Source organism: Rhopalosiphum padi, chromosome 3 (assembly GCF_020882245.1).
Source record: "Rhopalosiphum padi isolate XX-2018 chromosome 3, ASM2088224v1, whole genome shotgun sequence".
Lineage (NCBI taxonomy): Eukaryota > Metazoa > Arthropoda > Insecta > Hemiptera > Aphididae > Rhopalosiphum > Rhopalosiphum padi.
The window spans coordinates 7536989-7547227 of record NC_083599.1 but is presented as its reverse complement, the minus strand read 5'-3'; the positions used below and the strand labels follow the sequence as shown (position 1 = coordinate 7547227).

Genomic DNA, 10239 nt, shown 5'->3' with positions numbered 1-10239 from the left:
ATATAGGTATAAACAAAAAATTTCAAACAGTTAAACATACAATTATTTTTTTTAAAAAATATGTATTTATACGGGAAAAAAATTAAAAAAATTCTTTGAAAAGTAATATACTAATAATATGCAAAATGCAAAAGGTGTCGATATGTATTTTATATTATATATTAGCTAAAATTATAAAAAAAATTGTAATTAATTTAACTTTAAATAATAATATTATTAAAGAAATATATAAGTATGAATTATGTACAGTAAAAAAATAGTTATCTTCCTGGGCAATCCACGACAGAACGAAAGACGTGAGGAATTATTTTTTTATTATACAATAAATTACAATATTATGTATTTTTGTCGGTTTTTCTATGCATACTTGATTTTAACATAAATGTCGTAATGTACCTATTAACTTGCGGTACCGATTTCAAGCCGTTTGTCGTCACGGCGATTGAAAATGCATTATGCCCGTTTACAACAACTAGTCCTTAACAAGCACACTGTACGTATTACTGGCATTACCTATAGGCTATTAATAATCTAGGGCTGCAGCGTTTCTTAAACTGCATGTGTTCCGTGGAACCTTGGGGTTCCATTGAGATCACTTCAGGGTTCCGCGAAGCTTAAGTAATGTTTTCAAAATTTTCAAGAAAATTAATTAAAAATATCCAATTAAAGATTAATAGTGGAGAAAAGAAGTTTGCATTATAGAAAATGACTTGATATAAATTACATCAATAAAGCCCAATATTAGGAATATTTGTAAAAATAAAAAGCAATTTCACTCATCTCATTAAAATGTATATTTAGTCTGATTAAAGTAATTATTATTAAAGTATACACAATTATTATTATTTTGAATTTCATTTTAACATGTTTTTTTAATTAAATACCTTTTAAAGTTTTAACACAATATTATTATATGATTATAATTTATTTGCAAAAGCTAAAAAGCTATAAAAAAAAGTAGTGGTTCCCTCGGGATAAAAAGTTTAAGAAATGCTGTTCTAGGGTGATTATTCATACACATACATCCCATTTAATATGAGATTGTCTTTTAATATATCGAAATCAAGTTATAATAGCTATATAGCCAATAACTAGAGAGTGACGATGACTATTTATAAGTGATAAGCGCCAAACATGACCTTTATTGCGGTGTATGAAATAATATGAATATTATGAATCTAATGGAAGTGACATTTACTGATTTACTATATGTATATAGTAGACGAACATCATCACCAAATTATCATTAAAAAATGATGGGCAAGTGGTAACCGCTCTGCTGTACGGTAGGTAGATATTGAAAGGGTTATAACTTAAAACTCAAATATACTCTAATAGATGTGTTAACTTTGAATTCAATGATACATCATTATATACAAAAACAAATTCTGAGCAGAGATTTATATCAAAGAAAAAAAAAATGTATGTTATGTTTTCGATATTGCTAGGTAAAGTGTTTTCTTTACTATTAATAATACAGTAGGATGAAATATTTTTTGCGAAAACATAAATATTATAGTGTGTATAAATATTAATAATACACGTAAAAGTTTCATATCCCCACGAATAATAATTTTGAACTATACCTACAACCAAATAATGATCATATTAATAGTTTAACATTTTAAACATGCAATTTTGAACTTATAATCTATATACCATGTCTATACAAAAAATTAAGATTATATATTTTTTAAACATTTTGGTTCTTATAAAAACCATTTATAAGAGAATTTTTATCTTTTTGACCAAACGAAATAAATGTTTATCGACGTTTATAGAAATAAAACAAAAACAGTTTCAAATTTCTATAAATAATTCAAAAAAGTCAAAATATTTAAAAAAAAATTTCACTTATAGAAAATGATCATATAAATATTTTGTGAAATATGAAAATTAATATGTAACAAAAGTATTTAGTATTTACGTAAATTTGTTTTTTAATCGTAATGAAATGTTAAAAATCGTTTGAGGTGAATTGTTAATTTACGGGTGAAGAACATGCGCAATGACGTAAAAATTTGGAAAATTAATTTATATAATTAATTTAACCTTTTGATAGTTTTTTTTTAATCTAAGTACCTATATAGAATCTTGTGTTAAATTTTTAAAACTTAGTTATAAAAAGACAATTTTTATGAATTTTGTTGAAATTTTAAATAGAAATTTTCAATGTTTTTAAATTGTTAAATAAACCACTCTTATGAAACTACTAAGTACCTAGAATTAATATTTCAAGCATTTTTACCACGAGAATAATTTTCTTCGGCATTTACTAAATTGGATTGCACCTTGATTCTCGTTTAAATTGAAAACATTACGTTCGTCAGAAAAAAAAATACAAATCAAAGAAAAGTTCCCAAAACTTGCATGACTGATTAGTCAAGCCCAAGTCTGGATTATACCTGTCCTATTAGTGGCCTTAGCCTCAACTGAAAAAGTGAAAATTAAATATTAAATAAGCGTCGCTTATCATATTTTACATCAACACTTATAAATTAAACTCTAAAAAATATTTTACCATTTTAAAAAGTTAAAAAACGATGTTCCGTTCACTGCAAAAAAATTTACGTAAATATATTATAATATTTTAAAAATACCGTGTCACATGAAAATGATGAGCATTTCATTGTAGTTACACCTATAATTTCGCAAAAGTACCTATATGTTAAAATTAGAACTTTTTTTTGTATAATAACACCAAACATTGGTTTCTATCCCTTGAACGACGACTTGAAGATAATCTAGACTTAAAAATGAATAAATATTAAATTCATAAATTACTAATTAGTATAAAAAGTTGGGATGTTTAAGAAAATAATTGGCAATAGATACGTAGATAATGTAACTAACATAGGTAATACGCGTTATTGTCGTTACCTACTGATAAAGTGATATAAGTGATTCAAGCGCATCGGTGCGAGTGATGCGACTGAGAGACGAGAGTGGTGTTCAACGTTCAACGCGAAATGTAAATCTGTTTGTGGCGTATAAGCTTAAATAAAATATGTTAATAAAAAGCCTATGACTCGCTATTCGTTCTTATATTATTTCATACGCTAATCTAAATATTGTCAACTAATATCGGAAAAAATGTACCGAATAGTATGGCGGACGGATCCGAATGAGCCGATTAAAATATTTAAAATAAATAGGTATCTACTATTACGGGTGTAACACTGTAACAGTTATACTAGCTCTAATCGTTTGCGGAGGCCGGTGATCTTGTTAAACTATAATGGAAAAATTATGCACTACCACAACCACAAAACCTAAAGTTTATGTCCGTGATTTTTATAATTTTATATGATTAATTTTTTTAGGCCATGCCGAAAATTTAGATTTTAGACGTAGCATTGACGTATTCGTCGTGGATTTAGATTCTGAAGCGGAATTAAATTATTTGAATTTTATATCATTTTCAATATTTATTTTTTTTTTGTATTAATGTATTATTGAGTTATATATGCTGGTAATCAATTTAAGATATTATTTGTAATTTTATATTTATTTATTAATTGAAAACAATGTTTCAAGCGGGACGACGGCATGTTGTGTAGGTATACTGTTGTATCGAATAGTGTGGCGATTTCCGATAATCGTTTTAACGTATCAATATTGTCGCAATGTCGCGATGTCGCTAAATTGTATAATTACCACGGAAGTTTTACTACCTACCTACTAGTATTTGATGCGTATTGTTCATGTTATCTTTTCTTTTATATCATAAAATAAAAATATAATTATTCAATAATTATTAATATATTAAAATTCGAAAATCGATATACCTATATAGTTCACACTAGAAAAAACGCATTTAAGTTATTTAAATTTACCATGTCTCCTAAAACCTATATTAATAACTTGGTTATTTTTTTTTTAACATTATACTATTATAAATACACTTTTATAATTAATCGAGTTGAAATAGTTATCGAAGGAAGTAGGTATAAAGTTGGTTTGGCTCATGATTGGTCGCGGTGGGCCAGTAATTTTAAAAAATAAAAAATATCTTCAGACACAAAAAGAAAATATTTACCAATCATTATAAAATCAATAAATTCTTCATTCACACAGAATCTAAATAATTTAACTGGGTCTAGGACTTTTCGGCGCTGCCGTTTTGACGCTGCCGTATCGGCGATAGATATTTTCGGCGCTACCGTTTCGGCGACGCCGATTCGGCGAAAATGACAAAATACATGTTATAGTGAAAATTTCTTTTAGTACAATATTATGTGTAATTAAAAAAAATATTAAGTTATTTTAATAAGTACTTTTATTAAGTACTAAATTTATAAAATTCAAGTTCAACGACATCCATGACTATAATAATAGTATAATAATAGTATATAGTAATAATTAGAATTGGGATTTTAGTACAAAATAATACACATATAACTTATAGTCAGTTATTTAGATATAAAATAATATAGATTAAAAAACTATATACATTTGTAAAAAAAAGCGCATCATCAAGATCTGATATAGGAACGAAAGCTAATGCGATAATACTTTTTACGTGTATGCAATATTCTGGTTCATTTTTATAACGAGATATTAAATGTAGCTCACCTAATTTAGATCGAAAGTTTTGACATAAGTGAAAATAACATCCAAATATTTGTACATTTGGGAATGCATCTTTTATAGCTGTAAAAGCAGCAAGTTCGAAATCACAAGAAAATGAGTCTGGATTTAAATTTGGTTCAAGCGTTTTTAACATATTTAATAATTTTTCATAAACACTAGCCTTTTTGCTTGGAAGTAGTGGAAGTAGTAAATTATTGCCGTTATATACCTATTTACTATCCTTTATTATTATTTATATTATTATTACACCATACATACATACATAGGTACAAGTTATCTTCGATAACAATTGTATCATAGCTAGTAGTAATAGTAGCCAATTAGTACGTCCAGAACTAAACAACTAATAAACACAAAAGTAACAATACTATAAAAATAAAATATAAAATATACAATTTTTTTTCCAATTTTTTAGTTATTATAATAAATATAATTTAAATGCAATTTTATAGTGCATTTTTTATTTTTTTATTCTTATGCTTTATTTTCATTATAACATGTATTTTGTCATTATCGCCGAATCGGCGTCGCCGAAACGGCAGCGTCGAAAATATCTATCGCCGATACGGCAGCGCCAAAAAGTCCCATTCCCAATTTAACTGCCTAATACATTACAATAAAATTATTTTATTTTTTATTAAAATCGCTTAATTATCGAATATATAATCGCATATTTTAAATGTTTTGATGCATTATACTGCATAAGTACATATTTTTAAATGTATATTTAATAATATTTTAGTGCATTAAAGTCCTCGCTTTAGTTATAAGATATTTTTTGGTTTCAAATCCATGGAATTAATACAGATTTAATCAAGATAGTCTAGACATCTATGACCAAAATATGTAGGTATTTACATATTATTTACTGTTCTTATAGAATCATAGACTCTACATTCTCTTTTATTTTATATTTGATTCATAATATACCAATAATAAATATTTTTATCACCTAAAATATTGCAAATGTTTTATGCACAAGATAAACTGGCAACACTCTGAGTTCTCTAAATTTTTTTTCAGTAGAAAATAATTATTAAGATAGTATATTTTTTGAATTCATTACTGGAAGATCCTATTATAATTTCATCTTTTTTAATAAATTTAATGATGTCTTTTACTCGTCTTCAACAAACACACAAGTTAAAAGATCAAGATATTATTGGCTTATTTTTTTTTTTAAATACTCGTTTACACTTATAACTTCTGTGCACGGAGCCATGGAAGTGTTAGTACGTATCTATGGTACCAGTAGTACCTATATAGTATTCAAATGCTGTGCAAAATTGCAAGACCTGCAGACTGTCCAGACTTTGTTATTAGTACAAAAATAATTTAAAATGTCCTATTCGCGAATCACAAGTAATTGAATTACTTACACATTTTTCTATAAGGCAACATTTTGAAAAATATCCAAGGACCTTTGGCAATCGCCGTATAATTGGATGTACTAGGTATACCGTTTATAGTCTAAACCAAAATTCACGAATGAATTCGCGGCGTAGTCGGATGCTTAAGAATTCAAAGAGATTGCAAATTCAGTGAGTAACTAAAAAAATGGATTACGTTTAACTTATCGTACAATCTATACGTGTGTACTTAAGTTATTAAAGTGTATTTTAGTATAGCCATGATGGCCGATGATATAAAATAGACTAAATAAAGAGTTATGCTTCTATACCAGTGATAATATAGGTATACAAATGTCTGTGACTAGCCCAAAAAAATATTTTACACACCACTGTATATAGGTATCTACTAACCGATAACTCAACTTTTGACTTTCTAATTATGTGTAGTAATAAACATAGTGCATATTATAGTTATAATGCGGCCGGCTTCGGCCCAGCTTCACGGTCACGTCATCTCCTACCGTCAGGCGTGTCCTGCCGTGTTCGTTTACAAAAAAAAAAAAAATAAAAATAAAAATATTTTGACCGACCGCTACAACACTACTACTTCTACCGCTTCTTCTACTAATAATAATAATAATAATATCATCATCATCATCGGCCGTCGTCGTCGCGTGCGCATCATATCGTATGACGCGAACCTATATACCTATATACCGATAGAACCGCGCGCCGCTCGATGAATAATAATCATCGTCGTCGTCGTCGTCGTCATCATCATCATCGTCATTTTTATCGGCGAGATCGTTGATGCCGGTAGACTCAGGTTTTTGAAATGGGCCTATGCGGCGAGATCGTTCACCGCGGACCCGGCGACCGCACGTGCAGGCAATTTTACGGTGCAATAACCTGGTGCGGATAACTATATAGGTATCCGGCGACCGGCGCGCGACTGAACGAGCATGGCTCGTGCATCAGTGCAACCGCTGCAATGCAACCGCGATTGCAAGCCGCCTAATACCTAATACTGTGTGATATTATGTCGAAATAACGCATATTATTATTACTATGTCTTACCGTCTCCGTTATTCGTTCATTAATTATTATTCGGTTTTTTTTGTTTTGTTTTGTTTTGCCCTACAACAACTGCGCTGTAACGATATAATATTATATAATAGGTATAATAATATACACTACGGCGGTAGGTATAATGCACAACAATAATAATATTAATAAACGCGTATGTAATTGCAAAAAACTGGCGCGTCGACGGATCTTTCGTGTTTTTGTTAGCTTTTCCGAGTCGGCGATATTATGATAAATAATATAACCCGTTTTAACATGTTTTTTTAATAACGACAAAAATAAAAAAGTCCGAGAGACTTACTACAGTGGTCGTGAGGACGACGGCGACAGCAGCGGCGACGGCTCTCAATCGTTTCAATTTAGAGGTACATATATAATATTTTTGCGGCGTCGGTGATTTTAACCATTTAGGTATAATATTATCTATGTCCTATGGCGTTGACGTCCTTTAACGGCATGCGAGTCCAAAGCGGCCGGCGTGAGATTAAGCCTACCCGGCTCACAGGCGATCACCTAAGACGCTGCTTACAATTTTATTTTTAATATAAAATTGAGGTGAACAAAGTTTCTTAAAATTGAGCTGATAAAAAATATATTCGTCATATTTTACCAATAATGACCGTTTGGTTTCACTACCACTTCTTTCTATATAAAATTAAATAGCTACTATTATTATAATTTTTCAATAGGTATAGTTATCGATAGATTGTTCAAAGAAAAACTAGAAAATGTTAAAATATTATTTAAATTATTTCTAATTAATAATACGAAACCATTGTTTTCACTAGTTTTATATTAGAAAATGTTGCATCGTACCTATACACCAATCAATTACTTCACATTTTAGTTATATTTTTTTTTAAATTGTACTTATTACTTTTTCATCATTATAACTCACGCCGGCCATGCATGCGACGATCGGTGATGGGTTTTCGTATCGTTTCAATAAATACTTTATACTACTTTACAACTTGCTATCGCTTCCAAGTCACGTGATGGTGATCACGAAATAAACCACTCCGTTTAGGCGACAATACCTACCTACTAAAATAGTATACCTACATTTTTGTATCAATACGGATTCGACGTATAGATGGAAAAGTTTGATTATATATGTGAACGTATTTTTTATCTTTTTAAATATTGTTCGTTTATACTGTAATAGTGTAATTTCTAATGTGAGTTTGCACGTAGGTTATACCTATATATAGTATCAAACTGGCCAAACTGGGAAAGGCAAGATATAAGTTGAAAAAAAGTACTTATATATATATATAAAAAAAATTACAGAACAAAGTGGAGAGGTCAGGAGGGATAGGTACTTCGAAAAATGTTAGTCTTTTAATCTGCTTACTTAAACTTTAAAAACACTTATAACAGTTATAGGTAACTTATACTCGTCCGGATTTCGAATTTTATGTTTCGAAATACTCCAAAAAATATTTTGCTTCAGAATATGAAATTAAAAATATATATTATCAATCTAGGTAAAAACTTAAATTTGACTGATAATTATGTAAAAAAAAATTTTTAAAAACATTAATAAGAGGTTCTGGTAGCGAAATTCGACCGTAAAAACATGCTTTCGTACTTCCTATTTTCCTCAGCTCTCGTTAGTCGCGGAAACATGATTTATACACCAAAATAAACTTGAGAAGTTCCTCTAGACGACTTCGTGCCATTTTTTTTCTATTTTATATGGTTTTTTAAAAATTTTGCAAATTTCAAATGCAAATATCTCCGGTTTGAAAAAAAATTTGAAAATCTGGCACCAGGCTGTCTAGAGGAACTTCTCAAGTTTATTTTGGTGTATAAATCATATTTCTACGACTAACGAGAGCTGAGGAAAATGGCAAGTGCGAAAGCATGTTTTTACAGTCGAATTTCGCTACCAGAACGGCCTCTTAATAGATTTTAAAACAATAAGTGCTGGTTGATAAAAAAAATCAACTATAGTATATAATTTATTAAAAAAACATAATTACCAAATCTTATTTTATTCGATATAAGTGATATAGGTAGCTCATAAACACAATTATGATTGCCATAGTACTTAATTATTCATTTTTTTTAAAAGTAATATTAGAATATCTAAAACGCATTTGGTTATTGCACTAAATATATCATAGGACTTGGATTTGAATGCAAATTGCGTTATTTTTTTAGGGATTCCTGAATAATGTTTTTCAAATACAAATTCCATTTTATATATCAGAGAATTCTAAACTTACACTACCTATTAATTTGTATATTTTACATTTTTAATAGTTTTGAGGTTTTTAGAGTATTTTAGACGTAAAAGTTTAAATTCCCACAAATCAGTGGCGCCAAACGCCCAAGTCATCTGGAAAACCTGTCAAATTTTCATGTATTAGTACATACCATAGGTTCTTTTTATCACAATTTAGATAATATTATTCTTTTTAACTTTTTTTTACAATTAATTTTAAGCAAATTTTTGAGTCTCTTAAGACACGAGTTATACAAATAGAATTTTTTTCCAAGGGGGGCAGAAGTGAGGCAAATATTTTTTTTACGTGGGCTAAGGTTTTTTCAACAATCAATGAAGTTATTTAAATAAAATATAAATATTTTCGTATCATATAACATAATATTTAGCTATTAGCTATATAATACACAAGTTTTTAGATTTTATGCTCTAAACAGATAATATGTACAAACTTTTGAATAGTTAAAAATGTTTTAAGAATAATGTCAAATATTTTTTATGTACATTATGTAAGAAAATGTTTAATCACCGACCTTCAACAACTATATTAATAATAATTTACAAAAATGATAATTGCTTTATTACTTTAACATTACACACCTCTGTGAATATATGATAATGTTTTTTTTTTTACTTAAATTTCATAAATATAAATTAAAGTAATTGTGTTTAGTAATGAATAGATGAATTTGTTTTACTTAACTTTAATGCAATAATTTGGGATACCTTTGTTTGTTTATTTTCTTCCATTAATTAATACTCAATAAAGGTAATAATAAATAAGTAAAAGATTTTTTCTTATTTTACAAATTTCTAAACATATTTTATTAAAATTGTAGTAAATTTTTTCCTTATTAGACAATACTAGTAGGTTAATCCATAATAAAAAGACCAAAGATGTTATTTGTTCAAACTTCATTAATTCAATTGTTACAATTTATAATAAATTCAATTTATTCCTCAATTGATAATGTTTTT

General features: G+C 28.3%; 1 long non-coding RNA gene across 1 annotated transcript in view; it reads left to right on the top strand.

Moving 5' to 3' along the window:
• The first annotated feature begins 6784 nt into the window (after positions 1 to 6784).
• LOC132927746 (uncharacterized) overlaps positions 6785 to 10239 on the top strand; it is a 41118-nt gene continuing 37663 nt past the window's right edge. The window contains exon 1 of the long non-coding RNA XR_009661830.1: positions 6785 to 7396. This is a non-coding gene — a long non-coding RNA (uncharacterized LOC132927746). The remainder of the gene's footprint in view (positions 7397 to 10239) is intronic.